Source organism: Ailuropoda melanoleuca, chromosome 1 (assembly GCF_002007445.2).
Source record: "Ailuropoda melanoleuca isolate Jingjing chromosome 1, ASM200744v2, whole genome shotgun sequence".
Lineage (NCBI taxonomy): Eukaryota > Metazoa > Chordata > Mammalia > Carnivora > Ursidae > Ailuropoda > Ailuropoda melanoleuca.
The window spans coordinates 108,183,879-108,209,727 of NC_048218.1; the positions used below are offsets into that span (position 1 = coordinate 108,183,879).

At 39.1% G+C, this 25,849-nt stretch overlaps 2 protein-coding genes across 31 annotated transcripts in view; one reads left to right on the plus strand and one right to left on the minus strand.

The window, feature by feature from the left end:
• MED12L (mediator complex subunit 12L) overlaps positions 1 to 25,849 on the minus strand; it is a 361,057-nt gene that overhangs the window by 158,228 nt on the left and 176,980 nt on the right. The window lies entirely within an intron of this gene.
• Positions 1 to 25,849, plus strand: part of P2RY14 (purinergic receptor P2Y14) — a 52,380-nt gene that overhangs the window by 9,423 nt on the left and 17,108 nt on the right. For 3 of the 15 annotated variants that reach the window (XM_034664631.1, XM_034664615.1, XM_034664639.1), the window contains exons 2-4: positions 7,181 to 7,252; positions 19,972 to 20,075; positions 21,624 to 21,724. The exons of 1 other annotated variant lie outside the window; for it this stretch is intronic. The gene's annotated coding sequence lies outside the window, so the exon portion shown is untranslated. The remainder of the gene's footprint in view (positions 1 to 7,180; positions 7,253 to 19,971; positions 20,076 to 21,623; positions 21,725 to 25,849) is intronic. 11 more of the 15 variants (XM_034664610.1, XM_034664592.1, XM_011221160.3 and 8 more) reach the window with 5 other exon arrangements.

The following is a 25,849-nucleotide window of genomic DNA, read 5'->3' on the forward strand; positions in this document are numbered from 1 at the left end:
TGGATAGAAAACCTATCATATTCATGATAGGAACAGTCATGAATATGACCCAACAGAGCAACACAAAATATCCATTTGAAAGCGATGGTCTGGCCCTGCCTTATAATAAGCTTTTGGCTAGGGCAGGGATAATCCCCTGCCATTTCTTTATGAACGGCATTTTAACCCAGCACAGAAAACAGAGAACAGTTTGCTTATGGTATTTTCTCCCTCTTTGAATATACATTAGAACAATTACTATGTCATTACTATAGACTAAATGTTCTTTAATAAATTAGGCTCCATAAAATCAATCAAGTGATTCCCAGCAGCTCTGTTGAAAACTGACTTTAAAAGGAGTAATAAATGTCAAAAATATTACTCCCAGGGGACATGTTTTCTATAGCCTAAAACATACACATTATTTTGTAAGATTCAGATGACTTTTAAAAACGTTTTAATAATATTTCTTCTAGAAAACATGTCAGCTCAAAACATAAAGAGAATTATTCCTGCTATTCAGATAAAGACTTACCTAACGCATCTTAAAATTAAACATTTCAAGCTATTGCCTTGAGACTTTACTAAGAAAACACAAGATTAAGAAGAGTTCTTTTCCATTTATTAGGGCTTGGAGAAATTAACAAATTAACTCGGATCGCAGAGCATTTTGTAAGTGCTTAGTAGTGCGGTCAATAAAACAATCTACATGCTAAGAAATGAAGAGACTACTCTGAAGAGCTGTATTACAGCAGCTGCTGCCCTGATAGTACTGAGCCCAAACACGCTTGCTGTTTAGCAAGCCTCATTTCTTATCACCTGCCTTAGCGCTGAGGTTTCCACACTACAACCGAGGAACCACCACAGGAAAGTCCGCGCATCTGCACAGGAGCCCAGGCACTCGTTTATAGCTTGTACGTCCTCTATTCTTAATGACTGCCTGAGACTCGAAAGCTAACATTGCTTAGAAAACCATCAACAATAGTTGCTTGGAATTTAGGGTGAAACAGAAGAAAAGAAAGTACCCCGTAAACCTCGTATTGTTTCTTTTCGAAGAGAAAAGGAGTTTTCATGTCTAGCTACTTGCATGTGAAGTTATGCATTTAAATTCCCTTTCTCATCAAGTATTTCAATTATCGCCATTCCCTTAATAGTGCTCCATTACTTTTATGCGTTCCTAAATGTAGAATTCTTTCCACAGCCGAAGGTCAGAAAAAATAAAACCAGGGGGGGAAAAAACAAAAACAAAAAACCTCCCAGTAAGGAATATTGTCTTAAGCCATATATTCCATGAAGTGTTTAGTTAATGGTTCCAATAACAGTCAAAACAAACTTTTCATTTAAAGAATATAAGAAACTTTAACATTCAGGAACTACACTCTAGAATGAGCTGCCTAGACCATATTTAATTAGAAGAGTTCTCTAGTACTTTACAGCACTGATATAATTCACTAATGCCAGCTATGAAGTAAATCTTAATTTTCCCTAAAATCCATTTTAAATCACATTGAGAGCACCACGTGAGAGACTGCACGACTTTGAGTCAGGAGAGAGTTTACAGAAGTTACAGAATCCTAGGGCGTGTGAGGACTGAGCACACCACTTCCTGCCTCAGAGGAGATAGCTTTTGTTTCATAGACTGTCTACAGCATTTTCTTCCTTCTCCCTCTTGACTTTCTTCTCAACAAGCAGCCAATTGCCCCTTCGTACAAGACTTTTCCCTGTGTCAAGTCCCCAGGCCTCCTAGGGCTGGAATTCCTTTACACTAATTTGTTTGTATCACTTACTCATGCACTCCTTCATTTACTTAACATCTTCAAGGTGCTAGAATGAAAGAGAATATGCAAAGAAAATAACATGCCCACCCTTCCCCAGCCCCATCTCATACAGTTAAGATAACAAGGAAGTCAAAAAAATATAACCCCCCAAAAAAGGACTCTACTATTATACAACTGTATTTGTGCAAATATGATTTTAGTATATGTGCTGCCGAAGCGAGCACTGTGCAAATATGATTTCAATAATGTCTAAAGTCCAGGCAAACCATGTTTAATGTTAAGTTCATTCACTCAACAACAAACTGCTTTCCATTTGGGCTGGTAATGTGAATATGAGCCTAAAAGTTACTTCCGTTTGTGATTTCCAGACACATTCACAAATTTGTTTGCATTTTAACTTTCATAAGTTCATGTTCTCATTTTCACAGAGGCCTCTGTGTACCTCAAAACTGGAGACCATGAAGAGATATCTATTTATTTAACAGAAATCAGAGGAGGCCCCCCCAAACCCACCGTGTCAGGAGCTGCCATTAGCATGACATTTCCACAGCTGTGTTGCACCACAAACAGAAGCACTAAGGAGAAAGAAGGAACTGAAAGAGGGCAATGTAAGATGGCAGGAAAGCCAAAGGCACCGGTGTTCATTGCCAAGTAACACTTACGCCAGGGGCTCTGGAACTCCTGGAATTAAGTTCAAGGCACAGACAATCAAATGTCCCCTCGGACCAGAACTAGTCACACTCTTCCAAGACAGACTGCTCTTGCCTTTGCCTGCCGCCTCCAATTCTCAGGGACGCGAGGCCTTGTTCCAACCCCTCCCATAATTCCCTGGAAAGGTCAGAGACCCCTCCAAAGCAGAGTTGTCATAACTGTTATTTGTCAGGAGGAACCTCTATTTAAACAAAATCTTAGAGGGAACACTAATACAACCGACACAGAAGCAGAAATGGTCTTAATGAGGCTGAGGGGAGACGACTCCGTCGGCCTCCCTAAAACACTCCCCTGGAAAGCCCTGAGCCCCACCCAGAAGCCAGCCAGGAAGAAGTTTGAAACCGCAGCCCACATTCCTCCTCATACAGAATGATGTTCTTATAATGAGCCAGCTGTCCACTTCCTACTCTCCTCGGGAGGGGAACCCTGGACATACTGTACAGCTGCCATCACTGATGTGAACGAGGATTAGGGACATAGAGGAGAATAATCTGCAAGTGGGCATTTCGGGTGACAACGAAGACTCAAAAGGGCATTCATGATAGAAGATATAAATACAAACATGCAATTTAAAAATAGAAAATAGTGATGCTCAAAGGCAAGAAATCAATCCACGGCAGTTTAGCTTTTTCAAAAATTCTCAGAAACTACATGTCGGTCCTCTAAAAAAGAAGCCGAATGACTGACCGTTTCTCTGAACTTTTTAAAAAGTCAGATTTACTCTTGGTTTCTGTGATCAATATTCAGACTAGAGTCTCAAAAGAGACCATCATACATTATATTCTACAGGTATCTTCCCTTCCTTTATTCCCTCCTTCGTTAGTTCAACAAGTATTTATTGAGTACTTCCCTTGTGCCAGCACTATTCCAGCTGTTGGGAGACACAGCACTGAATAAGACAAAGAGCCTAACTTCGGAAGCTCATAATCCTGGGGAAAGACACACACTAAACAAATAACACAGCATAATGAGTAGCTTTGCAATGAAGAACCACTGAGAAGAACGGGGCCTGGACACAAGGTAGAGTGCCCAGTGGATGGGGCAATCAGGACCGATCACAATGAAGATGAGAAATAAGAACAGAGACCTGAATGATNTGTTGGGAGACACAGCACTGAATAAGACAAAGAGCCTAACTTCGGAAGCTCATAATCCTGGGGAAAGACACACACTAAACAAATAACACAGCATAATGAGTAGCTTTGCAATGAAGAACCACTGAGAAGAACGGGGCCTGGACACAAGGTAGAGTGCCCAGTGGATGGGGCAATCAGGACCGATCACAATGAAGATGAGAAATAAGAACAGAGACCTGAATGATATGAGGAAGGGAGACAAGGAGGGAGGAAAGGCATAAGCAAAGCCTACTAGATGGGTTGACATGTTGGAGGAGGGCCAGCAATAGCAAGAAGACCGATGCAGCTACAACAGGAGGAGGCAGGGAACCCAGGAGATATAGTCAGGGAACAGGTGCAGGGCAGGTGTCAGCCAAATAATAGAGGCCCATTCAGGCCATGATCAAAGTCTGGATTTTACTGTGTGAAAGGAGGCACTCTTTCACTTCCTTGAGTGGTTTGAGCAAAGGGGCACCAAGACACAACTTATATTCTCAGAGGTCCCTCTTGGACTTGGCTGGAGAAGAGGCCATGGGGGTGATATGGGGAGAAGAGTGTGGAGGCAGAAGGCCACGTAAGAGACTCCTGCTTCCCAGCATTGATTATGAACTGAGAGAAGTTTTTAAACACATAAATTAAATGCCAATTTGAGCAGGAACAATTTCAGGGAAAAAGCATTCCACTGAATAAATGAGAAAACCCTCCATACTGGGTTATGAGCACTTTATACAATTACATACCAACTAATGAGTTTAGGTTTGAATTTCTGAGAGACTAGCCATTTGAAGTTTTCAGTAAGAAAACTTAGCTGCTTCTTTCTTCTCTGCTAAAACACACCCCTTCGCACCCTCATGAAGAGTTCAGTTCTTTAAAACATAGGAGAGCATGTGCAGTAATTATTTAATTTTACACCAAGTGAGCCCAAACCCTCCCTCAGACCCCACCAAACAAATGTTAGCAAAACAACAGAAACAATTATAGCAGTGGAACTGAAGACCAACTTCAAAATACAACCTTCAAAGTTTTGAGGGCAAAGAATGAGGGAGCAAGGAAATAAGGTATGAGACGTTTATAATCATGACAAAAATATGAAATAATCCAAAATCCATCAATCAGGAAATGGTTTCAACATGATTCTTTCCTTCAATAGGATAGTGTGCAACTATTCAAAAGAAAAAGGTAGAACTTTAAAAACTGACATGGAGAAGTCACCTGGATATACTGGAGTGGGTTGGGGTTGGGAGCAATGGTAAGAGATCTCAACTTCTGTCCATAGTTACCTGCCTTTCTAGTGTCTAATAATTACTAACATTTATTGAGAGCTTTGCACACGTTAGGCACTGCACTAATGCTTTGGGAGTATCCTACCTCACTGAATTCTTAGAATAATTGTATGGAATACAGAGATTTATTCTCATTTAATTAATGAGTTAAAATATTCTGGCCAGACTCAGCTGGTAAGTACGGGAGGCCAGATTTGAATCCAGGAATTTCTACTCTGTATAGTTCACAATCTTAGCCTCTGTATTATTTATTTCTTAGACATAAGTCCTTATTCACTGGGTGTATTAAATCAATTCACTCTTGGATTCTCTCTTTCAAATAACATTAAAAAAAATTTCCACTAATGTTCTGGGAAATAATTTTAAGGAAAATTAAATAAATGATGAAACATGCAAAGCTCATGACATTTTGAAAAGTCAGTATGACCCAAATTGGCGTTAAACTCAAGACCAAAGTACAAGACAACTTTACAAACAACTATTATTTAAAGGCTCGGTGACCAATGACTCTGTTGGCCCTCACTATCACAAGTTGTGAAGGCCATCTCATACATTTCCTTCAGGTTCAAGCTCTTTGTGAATGTTCACAGAGAATGCAATGTTTATTTAAAAAAACAAAAAGATTAATTATTTGAGAGAGAGAGTGCACTCGCAAGGGGGGTGGCACGAGGGGCACTGAGGGAGAGAAACTCGAACAGACTCCCCACTGAGCGTGGAGCCCAATGCAAGGCTCAATCTTACTGCCCTGAGATCATGACCCAAGCTGAAATCAAGAGTCGGACACTCAAGCGACTGAGCCACCCAAGCGCCCCAAGAGAATGTACTGTTTAAAATTAAACAGATGCCCATCATTTCAAGGCAAGCTGGGAAGGTTCCAATCAGCAGGCATTCTTTCAGCAGTGCCACATGTTGATGACAATGGAATGGGAGGGATTTCCAGGTGAAGCTGGTGATTAGCCAGCCAGATCACTAAAAGGTGATGGGGTTGTCCTAAAAGCCTGGGACCTGTACATGCTCCGGAGTTATTGATCCATCTCTGTGCCCACTTGACCCAGCAAAAGCTTCCAACCCCTCATCCCTCAACCTAACACACTTATGCATGGGTCTCCTCTCCACCACCACCACCCACAGCAGTGTTTTCCGAACATCCTAGAGGACCAGTAGAAGGGACAAGTTTAATACCAAAACTATCGCATCCCCCTGCTGCAACTAAAATCCTTACCAGCTGTGTTACCTTGGGCCCAATGCTTAACCACTCTGTGCCTCACTGTCCTCGTTTTATTAGGGTACATTAACAGAATTTACTTCATACACTAGTTATCAGGTTTCAATGAGCAAATATAAATAAGGAATTTAGAAAAGTATCTGGTATGTTACAAAAACTCAATAAATGTTAGGTATTATTAGTATTGCTACTATTATCATCATAGCACATAATAAGTAGGAGACATAAACTCCCTTCTTGTGTCAGAGTCACCAAGTGACCCTTCTTTTCCTATTTTACCATTTACAACAAAATAACCGGGTACCCAAGGATAAATTTCTCAATGATCTTTCTTTTTTCACTTTTCTACATCTTCTAATTTGCCTCTGCATGCCTTAATAATTTTTTTTTAATTAAGTTGTTTAAAGCAAACAACTTGGAAGAACTAGTCTCACTAAATCCCATCTTACCCTTCCGGCTGGGAGGGAGACTATCAGAACCCCTTCCACATCAAGTCTATGGCTGAGCAAGCAGGTGTCAGGGCTGCCCTGCAGCTACCATGGTGGCATTCATCACCGAGCCCAGGACTGATGTCTGGGAATTTCAGGGGTGACATTTCCAAGAAGAAAACTAATGGTAAACCACACACCAAGGCTACACATGCTACTGCAGACAAATTAGCATCAAATTCTCAAAACAAAACAATCACTGGTGTAGGACTTAGAATCTAATAATTCTAGTAGGATATATTCTGAAAATTAAAATACTTAGTTAATATCAGAGTACTCAATCAGGGGTTTCCCAATCTCCTATTATTGTACAAAATGTGTTTGTACATTTTGGCTTTCAGCATATTATGAAAGGTCTTCACAACCTCAAACTGCTACAAATTGTTGGTTTACTAGTGATTCTCAAACTTTAACATGCCTGCTAACAAATATATTCCTGGGCTTTAAAGGGTGGAAGTCTGGGATCGTTCCTGAGAATCTTAAGAACTAGCGATTTAAGGAATTATGTGGGCATATGGGCTTTATCCTAAGGGTAAGCAACCAACCTCCCTAACAGAAGTGAGGTAAGAAAACTAATGGCCATTTCTCCACTGTATCCCAGGGAGTTGCCTACCAAGTAGTGGCCATTCAGTTTGGCTTCCTCATCACCAACCCTCCCACCTCACATCTCTAGGTAAGTTACGTTTGACTATCATTTCAATTCAATTTGGCAAGCATTTTATCAAATTCCTTACATCCAATTAGGGAGACTAGAAACTAGTTTTGATATTCATATATAATAGTGGCTGCCTATATGCTACCATCATCGCTACCACCTCCGCCTTTTTTTTTTTTGTCTCTTCAACATTCATACATGCAAAATTTCTCCTTATTCTTATTGTACACATGTATTTTCAAGTCAGGATGAGAAAAAGTATAACGTAGTTTAGAAAATTCCACCTCTCTCATTTTAGGATTAAATGCATAAACAAACATGGCTCTGAAGACCTAGATGTGCCCCCTAAAAGAATCAAAGCCAATGCCCTGCAGTCACTAAACACACAGGGATCCCCAGGCCATGCTTGACTGAAACACACAGAATGAAAGGGCCGAGACACTTCCATGACCTCAGAACCTCAGTCTGCAGAAGGCCAGCATCATGGTTGTGTTGCCCTCAGGATAAAGGTCAAGGTTGAGTATGCTGTAGATGTCTTAGCTTTGAGTATAATTTAGTGTGAGTGCAACCACAACAGAGATGGTAATCTGAATAGGGAAAAATGCCTACAGTCATTTACACAAATAATGAGTTTATTCCTTTTTAAGATTAGGTCCTAACCCCTACATACTCATGGAACAAAGCTGGCCAATACTGAGTTGTACTTAGGTAAACAGTCATTAAAAGCTAGTCCCAATGTTCATAGCTGCATTGTCCACAATAGCCAAATCATGGAAGGAGCCGAGATGCCCTTCAACAGATGACTGGATTAAGAAGCTGTGGTCCATATATACAATGGAATATTACTCAGCTATCAGAAAGAACGAATTCTCAACATTTGCTGCAACATGGACGGCACTGGAGGAGATAATGCTAAGTGAAATAAGTCAAGCAGAGAAAGACAATTATCATATGATTTCTCTCATCTATGGAACATAAGAACTAGGAGGATCGGTAGGGGAAGAAAGGGATAAAGAAAAGGGGGGTAATCAGAGGGGGGAATGAAACATGAGAGACTATGGACTGTGAGAGGCAAACTGAGGACTTCAGAGGGGAGGGGGTGGGGGAAGGGGATAGCCTGGTGATGGGTAGTAGGGAGGGCACGTATTGCATGGTGCACTGGGTGTTATACGCAACTAAGGAAGCATCAAACTTTACATCGGAATCTGAGGATGTACTGTATGGTGATTAACACAATATAATAAAATAAAATTAAAAAAAANGCCAATACTGAGTTGTACTTAGGTAAACAGTCATTAAAAGAGTTTTAAACAAGGTATTTGTAGAGCTAGGCGAAGAAGTAAATAAGAGGTGAATGTAAGTTTATTTTAGATTAGATGACTTTTGGCTCCTCTTTCCATGTCCAAACACCACTGTCCATTAAACGTGAATAGCCGTTGTTCTTTTTACCATGGAAACACACTCCTACTCTGCTACCCCCACCCTGCCAGCGACCTCCCCAGCCCATCCATCATGAATACAGTGAGGAACCACTACCTCCCCGGCAGTTAGCTGAATGCTGCAGTTGGCCAAAGAATAGAAAATCCCAAAGTCCCCTTCTAGAGTGTGCACAAATTCGAAATATTTATCACAACAAAAAAGGGATTTGATTCCAAATAATTTGGAATTAAAACATAGGAATTACAGAAGGGAGAGAACAGGATGGATTAACTCTGTAGATTCATGAAGGAATCTGAGAAAAAATAGAGCCAAAAAAGAATGCAATGAGCCTACACTGTAAGCCAAGACTCTTTAAACTTTTGTTTGTAAAAGCAATGTGTTTTTTCAGTGGTTGGTCAAAGAATCCTCCTAAAGTGAGCACAGAGTATTTATATACAGAAGATGCTCATTAAGCTGGGCTCATAACAGATGCCAATCCTCTCTCACAGCAGCACTCACTGCAAAGAGGGACAGGGTAGAACCTGTTTGTCCTGAGGCTCATTTTAAGGTTTCAAACAATTCCTGGGCTTACAAAGATTTTAGCTACTCAAAATTTCTATTCTGTCTAGGGGCACCTGGGTGGCTCAGTTGTTTAAGTATCTGACTCTTGATTTCAACTCAGGTGTTGATCTCAGGGTCATGAGTTCAAGCCCCACGTCACTGGACTCCACATTAGGAGTGGAGCCTACATTAAAAAACAAAACAAAACAAAACAAAAAAACTATTCTGTCTATCCGAAGGGTGCCTATCTTAGGGTAAACATATGTACTGGTTTATATAGGGCAGCCCCAGTTCACTCCTTCAGACCCAATCTAATTATAATTAACACTCTGTTTCACTCTCAAAAGTGTCCCAACTTAAATAATAAATTATAAGATCACCCTAACCAAATCGGTTTTGGCTAAGCCTTTGGTAAATGAAATCTTTTCAAAAGTATTTCTTGCAGTGATGTACTTCTGGTCAGAAAGTTTCTCCTCAAATCTTAAAGGTAATAAGAAAAACGTATCACAATTCAAAAGGAGAACCTATTTCTGAAATAAAGTCAGATGCTCATAGCACTGGTCTCAATTCACTGGTTTTGAATTAGTAAAACATCTAGGAAACCCATGTTTGCAATTTGTGGGATACACTTATTCTACAACAAATATATCTTCTAGAATGATATGGTTTTCAAACTGCATTCCTTAACCATAGGGAATCACAGACATATTATGGGGGCAATTGTAGAGAATTAACAGGTAGGCTAACTCCTACCCCCGTCTCTATCTGCAAAGATATACTTCTATCTATTTTATCCAGTAGGCCTCTATTTAAGATTTCAAAAGAAAAACTGTAGTCTGCTGCTCAAAACAAAACAAAAAGTATGCACGCACATACAGTTTTAGAACATGTTGCTAGAACCAGAGTCTGGACACAGATTTTAGAAAGACACTGTAAGAACAGCCAAAAAAAAAAAAAAAAAAAAAGTCTGAAAATGTTAAGGAGGAAAGGATCTTAGGTAACCAAATATGCTCATTAAAACTGAGGCAATGGGGTGGAGAGGGGCACCTGGCTGGGTCAGTCAGTGGAACATGCGAATTTTCATCTGAGGGTCCTGAGTTTGAACACTGCGCTGAGTGTGGAGCCTACTTAAAAAGAATTAAAAAACAAAAACAACAACAACAAAAACACCTGAGGCATTAACTGAGCCACTGAGCATATGAGTAAAAAGCCTATTATCGCAGTATCATCTCCAACCTCACTCTCTGCCCTTTAGTCCACCCTCCCCACCAAAACCCCCCAAACCTGACCACTGGCATGAAGTGTTCAGGTGCTATTTATTTGCACGCTCTCTGATGCAGCTATAGAACATGGCTGGATGCCCCAGGAATCAAAATGCTAGTGTCTGTTTCTAAAATATGCCTATTAAGGAGGGGTGGGGTTGAGAATACTATTACCTTAATTTGAAAAAAAAAATCAATACAAATAGTACTAGACTTTATTAACTATACTTCATGACACAAACTGTGTGTTCCATGTGTACCATTTCACCTCATTCAGTCAGCAACCCTGTCAGGGAGGTGCCATTGTCAGCACCGTTTCACAGGTGGCAAAGGGGAAGAGCAGCACAGACACACCCAACTCCAGAGCTCCTTGTCCACACCTTCTCTACCCTGCAGGGGCGGACTCAAAGACTTGTCCCAAAAGACCCTAAAAACACCAAAGCTCATCAGTTTTTGATGCTAGAGCTAAAGTGAACAAAGGTGGAAATAAACAAAATCCCCAAGTTCCTCAGGATGTGTCACAGCCCTGAAGATTACTAGTCACTCTAAAAGCAGCAGCTTTAGAAAATGAAAATTTTCATTCTCCTGCTTCAAGGGGCACCTTGGAACTTGACCCAGGGCCATTCCCAGACTGCACACTGCATTAATCAATCTTTCGTTCCTCCTTCAAGAAGACAAGAAGAAATTTTCTTCACCTGGTTTATAAGCAGCACACATAATGGAACATACTAAAAACATTTGTGCCAGCAAAGCCAACCAACAAAACTAAAGGAAGTGGGAATATTTCATTACAAATAATGATTGTGAGGCTCTGAAGTATTTGATTATACGTCTTAGCTAGCTACCATGTAGCTTCCAGATCTTTCTGATCCATTGCAGGGTGGTCTTAGGCAGTATAAGAACTCCCACTTTGTGCCACTGAATGATAAGGACTCCCAAAAGTTGGCCTATAAATGCCTCGGGGCACCATAAAGACCCACAGATTGCAATGGTATAGATACTGGGTCTGCACCTTCACTAGCTTGTATTTTATAAAAAATAGTCAGCTTCAAGCCAGAAAAACTGAACTTGAGGCCAAAACAAATTGATTCTTATGTTGTCTGCATACAAAATGCTTAAAGCAAATTAGAGAGGAAAGGTGGGAAAGGAAGCAGCAAATATTAGTTACCATTCAAATGTTATAGCATAGAAAACAAAATTGGCATTTGAAATTTGTGTGAATTTCATCTATGCTAAATGGTTCAGATGACACTTAACAGCAGTCTGAACACAGGCCAGAGGACAATTATGATAAGATACAGATCCATAAATATTACAGTTAAGCTCAATTTCAAAATCATGCTCTAAGCCATCATTACTTTTCAGAGATAATATGAAACCCCCTAAAATCAAGTTCCCCTCAAGATTTTTTTTTTTTAATTCTCCATCAAGGAAATAATACTAATGGAAAACAACATTAATTCTACTCTTCTATGTGCCAGGCATACAACAAATATTTTGAAGTAAATATTATTATTGTCTTTGTATAGATCATTCCAAGGAAGAGACTTCTGAGACCCAGAGAGGTGCAGTAATGTGCCCCAAGGCGGCACAGCTAGTATGTGCCTGAATTAGTGTTCTAACTAAGCCCATCTGCTCCAGAGACCTCAGTCTGGACTGATTAGACATGCTGGCTCTCATATTCCCAGGACTACAGGTCAACAAATGTTTCAGCTGCCTAAAAGAAAATGTTACAGTGCCAAGATCCTATAAATATTTAAACTAAATACAACATTGTAATTGGAATACAGTAGAAAAAGTATTAAATTAAAGTTGTAGAATAAAAGCTACAGAGAAAGAAGCTACATAAACATGCCTTGCAGGCAAGGTCACTTAGAAGCCACTCCAAACTTAACAGATATAAAGGGTCTACAATCTCTCAATCATTTTCTTTTTAAAGCCACACCATTTCTCCTATTTCAGAAGTAGCTGTATCATGTGTGGTTTTATTTTGTTTTTTGAAACTAAGTGTCCCCAATAGAATGGTAAGCATCGTAACTCCTGGAAAACAACAGACTTCATACATGGAGTTGATAAGTAATATTTGGTTTGGCAAATGGCAAGAAATCATTTTGCAAATTCAAACATTATGTTTTTCCCCTAAGGTCAGGTCATTAAAAAAAAAAGGAAAGGAAAGGAAAGGAAAGGAAAGGAAAGGAGAAAAGAGAAAAGAGAAAAGAGAAAAGAGAAAAGAGAAAAGAGAAAAGAAAAGAAAAGAAAAGAAAAGAAAAGAAAAGAAAAAAAAAGAAAAGAAAAGAAAAAAGAAAAGAAGGAAGAACCAAAAACAAAAACAAAACAACCCAACTAAGTCATTTCCCACAAAAAGCCAGAATGGATTAAAAACCAGTCAGCTGAACTAACAAAAAATTTACAAAATACTCATTTCATATGTGCTTTTGTTTTTCTTACCTAAGGAAAAATATTTCTTGTCTCTCCTCTTATTTAGCCTCTCCTAGGCTTTAAAATGAGAGACTCATGTAGACATCAGGAAATAATCCATTAGGATAATAAGCATTGTGGTCTTTCCTGCAGGGCAGCTGTCTGATGGGATTCCTGGCAATGGAGAGGCTTTAGGACCACACATTTTGCCTACGTTAATTAAAAACAGTGGAACCCTAAAAATTTCTGGAGTTGACAAGAGTGAAGAGGAGGGAGATAAAGGGGATTAAGAGATATAAACTTACAGTTACAAAATAAGTCACAGAGTTGCAAAGTAAGGCATGGGGAATACAGTCAATAATATTGTAGTAACATTTGTATGGAGACAAATGGGGATGACATGGTGAGCAAGGAAAAATGCATAGGATTGTTGAATCACTGTTGTACACCTGAAATTAATATAATATCATTATGTCAACTACAATTAAGAAAAAAGAAAGGAACAAAGAGACTGGGTGAGGTGAGGGGTGGGAAAGGAGATACCCAGCTTCCTTGGCAAGGGATTCAGGGAAGCCAGGCCACAGACTAACCCACTCAGGAAGCATTCTATCAGCTGTGCCTGTCTTTGAAGGTGTGAGCTCCTCACCCTCCTGCTTCCTTCCTCCTGAGAATACGTTTATAATTCGGCACTACTTTTTCCAGGGTTATATGTAGGGTCATGTCATCTGAGAGAACTTTCCTATAACCACAGTCACCCAGTCGTTGAGCCAAAAACCTACTCTCAAATTTGGATCTTTCCTTAGAAATCAACATTTATGAAAGCTGCAAAGCCTAGCACTCCATATCTACCATACGTTCGGTGATAGTACATTTTCGAGAAAACTGTAAAGCAACAAGTAGCCTATGATTATGTTAATAAGAGCCCCTGCCACTTACTGACCACCTATTTTGGCTGGGCACTACAGTAAGAAAATATACCCTATTTCATTTAAACTTTTCAACAGCTTTAATGAGGTAGGGGACACTAGACCCTTTTCTCTAGATTTAGAGAATTTACAGAACTAGCCCAAGTTCTCCTGGCTGATCAGAGGCAGAGCTCTCAATTGTACCCAAATTTAACTTTCTAAATACGTTATGCGGGAAACTGCAAAGAACAGATTAATCTAACTCTGACTCTGTCTCCATGCTGCACAAATTTGCTGTAATTTCTATCTTATTTTGTCCTGGATGGAACGCTAGCCAAAGATGACCGAAGATTTCACATCAGGGGCCAGCTCTGAAGGCCTGACACCCCTAGGGAAGGACTGGAAGGCTGCAGGGAAAGGGGCTGTGCTCAGTGACAGACATCTGCGAAAGGCACGGGTGCAGAGATGCTCAGACACCAGGCACTCACCACCCCCCTCCCCACATTCTTACGTGAATCATTATGTAATCACGATGGACTTTCTCTCCACTGGCTCATTACCTAGACACACTCCCCTTTTGAACACAAGTTTAGGTAGATATTTAAGTCGTACGGCCACACATGAGCGTTACCAATTAGTACGATGGACTAGGACACTCCCCAGAATAGCATTTTTACCAACAAAAGAGAGTCCACTGCTTTCCTCCCACATCCCATCAGCTGCCTGATAGTTTTTTCCTCAGATTGTGTCTTCTTACATAAACTTGGTCTCCCAACAGTCTCCTCAGTTCCACAAGCCAAACCCCAGCTGTCCTATTTAGGACTCAGAAGCTTTTGTTTTCTAAATGACTGTCTTCATTTTTAAAATGAATAAAACCAAGAGCATTGCTTATCAAATATAAAATAAGCCTCTTGGGAAAACTACAAAAAAACTACAGCAAGGTATAGGATCAGAATGTAATTATGGCTTTCCACAGCAGATGAGCTTCAGCTAGATAAATAAAAATGTAGTTCTGGAAGCATGCATATAGTCTGTGACTTTTCCAAGAGAGCAGGGACTACTATTAAATAAGTTGTCAAGGGGTGCTTGGGTGGCTCAGTGGGTTAAGCGTCCAACTCTTGGTTTAGGCTTAGGTCATGACCTCAGGGTCGTGAGATTAAGCCCTGCATCGGGCTCCACACTTACAGCAGAGTCTGCTCGAAACTCTCTCTCCTTCTGCCCCTCCAGCTCATGCGTGCCTTCTCTCTCAAATAAATTAAAAAGAAAAAAAAAAAAAGGTTGCCAGAAGTAAAATGCCTAAAATAGATAAAAGGTCTTTCTAGTGAAATATAACAGAAAATTATTAAGCATTTGTCCACAGATCTTTCCTCTGTTGAGCTATAATACTACTAAGTATCTACCCAGCAAAAGTTGTATACATTCACGTACACCTGGACTTTATATATTTCTCTTAATGCAGCTGTTGGCAAAAGTACTTTTTTAAAAAAAGATTTTATTCATTTATTTGACAGAGAGAGAGAGCACAAGCAGGCAGAGTGGCAGGCAAAGGGAGAGGGAGAAGCAGGCTCCCCGCTGAGCAAGGAGCCTGACATGGGGCTCAATCCCAGGACCCTGAGATCATGACCTGAGCGGAAGGCAGACGCTCAACCGACTGAGCCACCCAGGCACCCCTGCAAAAATACTTTTAAAAGTATTCATACACGTACAGCTAAGAACTGGACTAAATAAGGTTTGGCTCAAATTATAATACTGAAGTGATAATGAGAGCTAACATTTATATAGCATGTTTACATATCTTAACTAACTGAAAATGGGAAAATGGGCAGCCTGAACCATGAGGGAAGCCTGCCCTCATTAGACCAAAGGGGCACCATTTCTCCTGATCACTAGAGCAGGCTGGGGAACTACAATCCCTTTCAAAGCACATCATGAGCCTCAGCCATAAATGATATTTACTTAGCTCTCATTGTATGATTAAGTGATACTGATTTATCCAGAGATTGTAAACATATTTACCTGGGTGAGGAGAAGTGCTGAAGAGTAAGGGAGCTGAAATTTCATCTTCCACACAAAGATGTCAACAGATTCTACTAAAAGCCGAGAACTGTCATTTATGTAAAAATACAAGGGTTAATACCTAAAAATAATAGCTACAATGTGAAGAAGGTAGCCACTGGGGCATAAGAAAATGGAAGGGACTATTATTTTCCATTACAAGCTTTATAAAATTATTTGATTTCTTAAAGTACATAAATGAATGATTTTGATAAAAATTTTAAATTAATTTGAATTAAATATACACATACATACATAAGATGATGTCTAAATTGCTTAGGCTAGGACAAAAAGAAGGAAAAATAATGGAGGTCCTCACTGGTTATATACAGTCACCTTTTTTGTACCTAAAAGACCTTCCTTTTTCAGTGAGCTGGAGTTTTAGAAGGCAAAGTGTCTATGGATTGCTAAGCAAAAGGGGAATAATGTGCCAAGCACAGGAAACCAGCCTGGACAGCCTTGGCAATATGGGGTGACAAAAGCTGCAGAAAAATCCCCTGCCCTCCTGGCCAAGGGACTCCATGAATAACAGACTTGGGGAACATTGGCAAAAGATTCACCTTTCCCCAAAACCAGGTGAGATAACCACGACCACCTGTGACACAGTACAAATTCTGAGAAGTGGCCTACTCAGAACTCAAATTAAGCCAAATAGGAATTCAGAGAGGGGGTAACCATTCATTCACTCTTGGTGGTTAAGATAAGGAAAAGCTCCATATACAGCAGAGTCTGAGCTGAATTTTAAGGGATGCACAAGAGTTCAACAGGTAGTGATGGAGGATAAGATCCATTTTGGGATGAGGAAATAATCACCTGACAAAGGCCGAGGTGAAAAAATAAAATAGATGGTGTGTTTGGAAATGGGACATGATCTAAGCTGCATCAAAATGCACATTACATGCTGTCATTGCCTCAAGAGGAAAATGTGGGGACGGGTGGGAGACTCCTGGGACAGTTAGTTCAGTGGTTTCTGGCAGAGTACAAAACTATAGACATGATCAACTTAAATAAAATAAAAAGGGGTATGTTTCTAAAATAAGCTAGTTGATGAGAATATGCCCCCTGTGTCTGCTTAGGACAGACTGATATTTAGCTCATTACTCATATCATGCCTGTCATAACCCCAACTTTCCCTAAGGCCTTAGCTTTGTGCTAGTGAATTCCATCAATACTTTTTCCTTATAATTCCCCAAGAGTATGGAACTCATGGACTTAGAGATTTGGGTTTCCAAATACCTTCAGTTCTCCCTTCAACTTACAAATGGAATACCATCATAAATGGACAAATTCCTTGAAAAAAAATTTTTTTTCCTTTGGCATTCTCACGAAGTGGCTTTGGCTTATGCCTTTCAAAACTGCAATCATGGGGTACCTGCGTGACTCAGTTAAGTGTCCAACTCTTGATTTCAGCTTGGGTCAGGATCCCAGGGTTTGAGATCAAGCGGGGTCAGGCTTCATGCTGAGGAGTCTGTTTGAGGTTCTCTCCCTCTGCCCCTTCCCCAACTCATGCAAGCAACATTTACACACTCACATTCATGTGAGCTCTCTCAAATAAATAAATCTTGGGGTGCTTGGGTGGCTTAGTTAAGCATCCAACTTTTGATTTCGGCTCGGGTCATGATTTCAGGGTCATGGGATCAAACCCTGCATCAAGCCCATCACTCAGCTCGGAGTCTGCTTGAGATTCTCTCCCCCTCCCTCCACCCTTGACCCCACTCACACTCTAAATAAATAAGTAGAGATTCTCTCTCTCCCTCTCCCTCCCACAATAAATAAAAAATTTTTTAAATAAAAATTTAAAAAAAACCTGCAATCATAAATTGAACCAAATTTGATCACATAGTCCCAAGTACTGGTTTTGGTTAAAATATACACATCTGACTCAAGGTTTCTATGTATATGAGTAAGTTGTAGCAGTTACCAGATTACAAACCTATTCTTGCCTATCAAATTGAATATTTATAAAATCATTTTGGTTTTACATACAAATCATAAGCCTTCAAAAATAAAAGTAAGCCAACTTTTATTCTGTCCCTTCTCAATGTTTACAAGTCTCATTTATGAAACACAAGTGTCACAAGTAAATCTTAGAAGAAAAAGAAAATTAAGAAACCAACACATCTTTACTTTTGTGTTCTTTTAATGGTAGAGTAAAAATGATAGGTGCTGAAGATACAAAATTGACAAGATACTGCCCTGCCTTCAGCTCCCAGTCTAGTTGGGAGAAACAAAGAGAGGACAATTAAAGAGCACAGGTAAAGAACTCAGTTATACCCCGAGGCCCTCCTAGCACTCGGTTTACAGACGGTGACCACTAAATAGGAGTTGACTGATTAGATGAACAGATGGTTGTAAGAATAGGCTGGTGGAAGGATTAATAGTATTTTTGGCTAACAGAAAAGAGGGTAAGTGGGCCAAATGGCATTTGAAGGCCACTAGTGCTTCTGCAGGTATAAGAAATAGGATAAATTGAACTCGGACAAATTGACTAAATAGTTATGTCATCATTTTAGCACATTTGAAAAAATAAACACATGAAATCTAGAATTTCAAAGATATTTTATCCTTAGGATGAAGCCAAACATTTAGTTTTTAAGATGACTCCATGAAATTTTTTAAGCAGTTCAAATTCCGGATGACCCCCGAAAAAGGGAAAAGGAGATATTCTAGGTATAGGAAAAGGCATAAGCCCAAGCCAGGAAGCAAGAACCATCGATATCTGCAGGAATTCAAACCAACGCACAGGCTGCAGGCAAGCAGTGGTAGACGAGGACTGTCAAATCACAAAGCACTAGGTCTGCCAGATTCAACAGGATGAACTTAACCTTGTACGGTGACAGGGGCCCACATAAAGGACATGGCTACACTTGTATTTTAGAGGGATTCCTCTCAGCGGTGAGTGGAGGGCAGACACTGGGGAGTTGACTGGGGTAGAGAATAGGGGCTTAGTGGGAATCATAAACAAGAAATATCTGGGTGTTAAAAAAAATCATCAGGCTTTGCTGATTAACTGGGTAGGAGCAGACGAGATCATGAAGGATAATTTGATGGTTTACATCTTAGATGACTAATAGACAGTAGTACCTAATAAAAGGGCTTAAGTCAAGGGAGAGCTTTGAGGGGTTTTGTTTTGTATGATAATGATAATAAGCATGACTGGTAATGAGCATACTTATCATAAAAGAAAGGGAAAGAAAGTGGTAAAATGAGCAAAGTTGATGATATAGGTCCAAATTGGATAAGTTCAAAGCAGACAGAGTATAGGAGACTTGGGACCCCTTCCTCCTAAGAGAGGTGTAAGGATTACATTAATCCAGAGTACTATGTAAGAACAACGAGTCCCAGCAACAATTTGTTAAATGAGGAAGGAATCCGGAAATGTGGATCAAACGGGGTGCTCGGAAACCAGATTTAAGAGGAGGGGTAACCTGAAGAAAGATCACAGTCACAACAGCACCAACTCAAGGTTGGGAATATGTCAACCTAACAGCTAGAGGAGATCAGGCACCATTAGCACACCCCCTAGAACTGGGTCAAGATGCAGTGTTCAGTCACCCATGTCTAACGGAGACAGCCTGAGATTTCAATCAAAACTGATCAAGACTCCTAGGTGACCCGCCTACCTGCACAGCTTTTCCCCTTCTTCCCCTGCTACTGAAAGTGGCAAATGTTCTGGTCTAATCTGCTCTCAAATATTTCTCCATTTTCCAACAAGATTCAAGGAGTTAGTTGAGGCCATGTGAAATACAATTTGAAAATACTTCCCAATAAACACAGAAGCTATTCTTACAACAGCTTCACAGGAAAAGGTCACAGCTAGGCATGGGAAAGATCTAGGCTCCTGCGGGCTGGAGCTCTCACTTGCTCCATCACTCTTCCCTTTCTCTCTGTACCCAGTTTTATACCAGTTATTGTTTGGTCAGGCCTTAATAATTTGTAACCCTAAGCATAAATCATACCCAACTTAAACAAGCACATTGTAGAACTAGGCTCCGAAGAGGACTGGACATCTGTAGTACTTGACATTCAAGCCTTTGGCGAGATGTCAACATTTCATAGAGTACTTTAAATGTTTTGGTCTGAGAGCTAATGCAGCGTTTCCCACTGGTCAACACAGGCAGCTCAAGCAGAGAACAAAGTCTATCTCCCTCAACATCAGATGTTACATTCAGTTGCTGATCCAATCTTGCCTACAGAGACGGTAAGAGGCTGGAAAAACTGGTAAGTAAAAAAAGGTCCGTCCAATGCAGAGAATATTTAAAGAATATTTGTGATTCCAGTGTGAAATGGGTGTTTGTGCTCGTGTTGTCCTAAATTCTTTTTTTTTTAATGGATTAAATTTTAAGGGACAGATTTACAGATGAGATTTGACTTTTCCAAATTCAAAAACTAACCCAAGTCCAATTAACTGTTCCCTGCCAATGTTCCTTTTAATTGCATGGAGCAGGATTTTCTTCCAAGGGGTCATACATTAGGCTTTAAGAAATCACTAATTTTTTTTAAATTTGTAAACTTATTGCTTATACAACAAAAGACAGCGTTCTGTGTGTGTATGTGTGGATAGTGGGTTAAAATCAGTTTGGGATGGCGTAAGGAGCACCGATATAGCTGGGCTATGACGTAATCCTCAGAGCTAAGGGAGGCCAATAAAGAACTGCAATGCTGAAGAAAAACACAAAACAGGTTTGGTTTAAGAGCACAAACGGCCCCGACTCCGTAAAGACTGAAACCAAAGGTAAAATACTTCATGCAAGGAAGCATTTAAAGTCTTCTCTGAAACCTAAACGCCTGAGCTACTTATGTGGATTTAATGGTGAGTCACAATTGATTTTTAAAGGAAAGACACAGAAATTAAGTAAGCCTCATAGCTGCTATTTTAGTTTTTTTTTAATGTCTTAGGTTTGGCTTTTCAGATCTTTCATTCTTCTGATTTCTTCCTCTGAGACTTGACCAACATTTAAATATCAAGTATTTGGTGGTTTTTTTTAGTTTTAATTTGTGGATGGCAAGGACTAAGAACAACTTGTGGAACTTATTTTTGTTTTTCTAGAAATTGTATAGTAAATTTCATAAAGTCTAGATTAACAGATAATTTTAAAATTTCATTTGTGCTTAGAATCCACTCTGGTATATTTCCTAGCAAAAAAGTTATTCAAGAGCTCTACTGGAGAAACTGTAAGAACACTGTAACTGAAAGAGGGCAGAGAGACAGGATCATTTATCAACGACAAGGGCCTCCCCACTCTGCCGGGGAAAAATATTTTAAAAATCACAAAATTTAGTATTTTTAAAAAGCTATGAGTCTTCTTAACCAATGATTCTTTAAATGTAGAAAATGCAACCTCTTAAGTCTTTTCTTAATTCTTTTTTATACCTACCAACTTTCTTGCCAGTTTTCCCCACGTAAAGGTAGCATTCATGGGAGAAAATCTCTATACATCTATAGTCCTCTTTCCATTCTAGAGGATTTTCTGTACCAGCCCCGCCCATTACAGGGGAAGACACGTCTTCACCTTTAGTGCTTCTTCAACACAAAATATTTCACTACCAGTAGGGATTACCACGTATAATCAAGAATAGTCTCAGAAAGAAAATTCGGAGTAAAAGTTTGCTTTGAAAAACATAACAAAGATCTAGGCTTACTTACTACTTGCCATAAGCCCTATGATACAATAACATATTTTTTTTTTTGTTAACCATTCATGTTTAAGTTCACTAATAACTATTAAGTGTATTAGTACTAATCATAGGAAATTTCCATTTTTGTAGGTTTAAAAAAAAACAGCCAAATATTAGCAATTTTATATGACTCAATCTAATAGAAAAGGAAGAGAGACAGAGTCTCAAAAGACAGCCCCAGAAGTCAAGAGGTGAGGAGAAAACCATTAATGGTATTTTACATAATTGTTATATGACAGCAAGATCCAGGACTTCTAATTAACAATTCCAAGTAATGAATCCCCATAGATACAGCCCTCTGCTTTTAAAGCCTTTGCACAGAATCAAAATTGGATGTTTCCAGCAGCCAAATTACACTGAGAAATGCCTTCTATTGTTGGCTCCATTTTACCAGTTAGGAAGCTAGGGTCCCGGGAGGTTCACTGACTCGAACACGATAACACAGCTAATAAAGGCCAACGATGGGACTTGAAGCAAAAAGCCATCTGGCTTCACATCCAGTACCCTCTCACCTATCCCATCTCTCTGATCTAATGAGATGAATGTGCCCAATAAAAACTGTAACTCATACATAAACACAAGTTGGAGATGCAAGAGTGTACAGGACTGCTCTGCCTCTTCACTTGTTTGCACAACAGTGGCAATAATCACGTTGCATAAAACAGTCAATATTATGGGCACTCAGGTTTTTACAGAGGCAATTGTATATGGTAGAAAAAGCAGGCCCTTCTCAGATAAACAGCTGAATTTGACTCTTCTGTGACCTTGAGCTACATTTCTTAGCTCCTCTGCCTCCACGCTCTCCCCCTGTTCCATAACTCATAACACATCATGATAAAGCTATCACTGCAAAGAGCTGCTAAGATACTAATGGAGACATGTCAGTATCTGACACGTACCAGCTATTCAATAAAAACAGAATTCTCTCCCCCACTCTTGCTAGTAACTTACTATGTCAGAGATGGTACTGGCAAGATTAAAATCTCACAGGAAATTTCTTGAGTTAGTATCTGATACTCACAGGGCCAAATAAGAAATCGCAAATAAGGGAGCATGAATACTTCTCCCAATTCACCTCCTATCATTTCAACAGAAAATTGGGGATTGTGCCAGCACACAAGTAGCAAGTTATCTATCATCATATGTCCACTGAATACCAACTACCATAAGTGACCTACACTGTAAATAGGCCAGTCTTTCCAGGCCAGACCAGTGAGCCCGACAGCTAGAGACCTGGCGAGCAGAAGCCCAGGGCCCTGAGCCTCACAGGAGGTGGTCTTACTCAGACAGAGGTGGGAAAAAGACATGACGGTTATTACTTGCATAATCCACATGTTTCGTGGGTGGGTGAATAACCAAACAAACAGACAACCTTACCAAAAAACTCAAGAAAAAAGTGAAATAGAAGATTTCTGATCTATAGGAGTTATAAAGACAGACTGGGAAGTTTTACATATTTTTAAATTTTAATTACTCTTCATAAAGGTCTGGTGTCCTTTTTTGGTATTTACAGACTGTCCACATGCTGTCCAGTATAAGTTAAGGCCTGACATCAAAATAAGCAAACTAACCCCTAAATATCCTTATTCAAAAATATAGTAAAATATATTTTAGCCAGAAGTTCTCACACTTTTGGCCTCAAGACCCCTTTCCCAATATTCAGAGCCAAATGTTAACATGAATAACAACACATTTTTATGAAAAATACATTTTCAAAAAAAAAAAAGTCTTAATTAGAAAGGTGACATTCTACATTTCTGCATCACTCCTTAACATCTGGACTAAGAGATTCTCATATTCACTTCTGCACTTGATCAGTTTCAAAATGTAGTTTTAATGAAAGCATATTAAAGAAAATCTAGTCTCACAAAGATATGTAATAGGAAAAGGGAGAAGTATTCTAATAGCCTTCTGGATTTCTTTCTTTGGCACCACACCAAAACTCAAAAAGTGGTGGTTTCTTAAAGGTTGTTTGCAATGGAGAATCTAAATCCTCATCAATGAATATTCTTCTTACATTAAAATCCTTTAGTCTAACCTAGTCTCTGAATAACCCTTTGATCTGTGCTAGATTTTATAACATCATAGAATCACTGGTCATTTGGAGATGTACACTCATGCAGAATTCATGTAGAATGTGCTCTTCATTATACAAAATCAAAAACGGTATTAATATTGGCACTGATCTCTAAGTACTGGAAAGTGCTGCTATTTGTTTTCCTTGATGAAGGCTCACTTCATCCATTTTTTTGAGAAAATGCCAGCCAAATATCCCAGTCTGAATTACTGTAGTTTGTGTATCATCCTTTCAAGTAAAACTGGTGTTCCAGGAAAAAGCATCTAATTCAGCTCATGGCTCAATCACCAAGTGTTGTTGCTCTAGACGACCATCCTATCTGGCAGAAGCTTTAGGAACAATTCCTATTCTGTAATGCAAAATATTTAAAAGACACATATTTAAAGGGTGAGATTTAACCAAATCAGCAATATACATTCTTCCTCATCAAGGATACTTAGCCTTTTCTTTTCCTGTTACTGAGATACATAGCAGTATATGCAGTGACTACAGGACAGGTGTGCACATGGCCTTGATTGGTGCTAAAGTCCCAGTAGGTTTGTTTTACATACCATAGCTTTTGCATCATTCGTACAAATGTCAGCATAATAAGTTAAAAAAAAAAAAAGGGCAAAGAATATGTTACTACTCTTTTAAAGATGGGTTGATTTTCAATGCCCGCCTGAAGGGGTGTCAAGGACCCCCATGGCCCTAACAGAACATACTGTGAGAACTATTAGTTTAGACTTTGAGATAGAAAAATTTTCTTTTGAAACAAAAAACACTAACTCAAAAAAAAGTAATTTGACTATATTAAAATCAGTAACTTTTGTTTATCAAAATAAATCTTTAAAAGTGAAAAGACAAGTTATAATCTGGGAAATGCGATTCACCATATATACACCCAACAAAGCAGGTATCAACAATATTTGAAGAATTTTTACAAATCAATGATAGTATAAACCCAACAGAAAAATGAGAAAGTATGACTAGATATTTCATAGAAATAACTGATTATAGGACGAGATGCCCACATCATCAGTTATCATGGAAACACAAATCAAGACCACAATATAGTATCATGTCACAAACGAAACTTTAAAAATCTGAGAATATAAAATGTTGAAGAGGATTTGTAACCACAAGATCATTACACATTATTGATAGGCATATACATTGGTACAACCACTCTGGAACATAGTTTGGCACTGTTTCCATTATCTTAATATTCATGTACTCTATAATTATAATTGGCAATTGAACTCCTAGATTCATACCCACAGGAAAATCTTTCACATGTTCATCAAAAGACAATATGGATACACATCTCAGCATAGTTTACGTGGACAAAAACCCAGAAACACCCCAAACACAGGAAACTGAGTGAATGAACTAAAACGGTCAGACAATGGTGTGTTATAGTCATCAAGACAAATTATAGCAATACTCAATAAGATGGATGATATGTGGCATGACATAGTTAAATTGTTAAAAGATTACATATGGCTTTAAAAAAAAAAAACAATTTCACACATATATACCACAGATACACACTTTAAGAAACACATCTAAGATGTTACAGAACACTATAAAACAAGACAGCAGGAGAATGAAGAAAACAGGATTCAGGACACATGATGGCCAGAGATGGCATGTGGGAAGGAGGACAGAACATTCAGCTACACGTAGCTTATTACTGTCTTGCCTTTTGTTTCGGTTATTGAGTTAAGGAAAATTATTAATGAGATTAAAAATAACAGAATTAAACTTTTTAAAGTCAAACTTGCATCAACTTTGCCTAAGAGTATTTCATAAATTAAAGATTACGGTTGATCCAATTTTATGCAAAGATTTTAAGAGATACCTATACATTTTAACCTACAGCACAGAAATTGTAAAACTCCAGAGGTCCTAAACAGACTCATCATTTGACAATTAAGTAAATCAACTCCTGGGTTTCACCAAAATTGTACAAATAGATTCACTCATAAATTCACTAAGTATCTACTGAGCTTCTACTGCATGCCAGACACTAATTCAGCATGAGCTTTATTCTCATGAAGAGAATAAAGTCCTTTAAGGGGGTGATGGAGATAATAAGTTGAAAAATGTCTATTATCTTAAATAATGAAAACAGCTGTGAAGAAAATAAAAGGGTGCTGGGTAGAAGCTTGGCTGCATCAGATGTCATGAACAGAAAAAGCCTGAGAAAGTGATGTTTTAACGCAGACCAAAATGAAGAAGCCACACGAAGATGCTA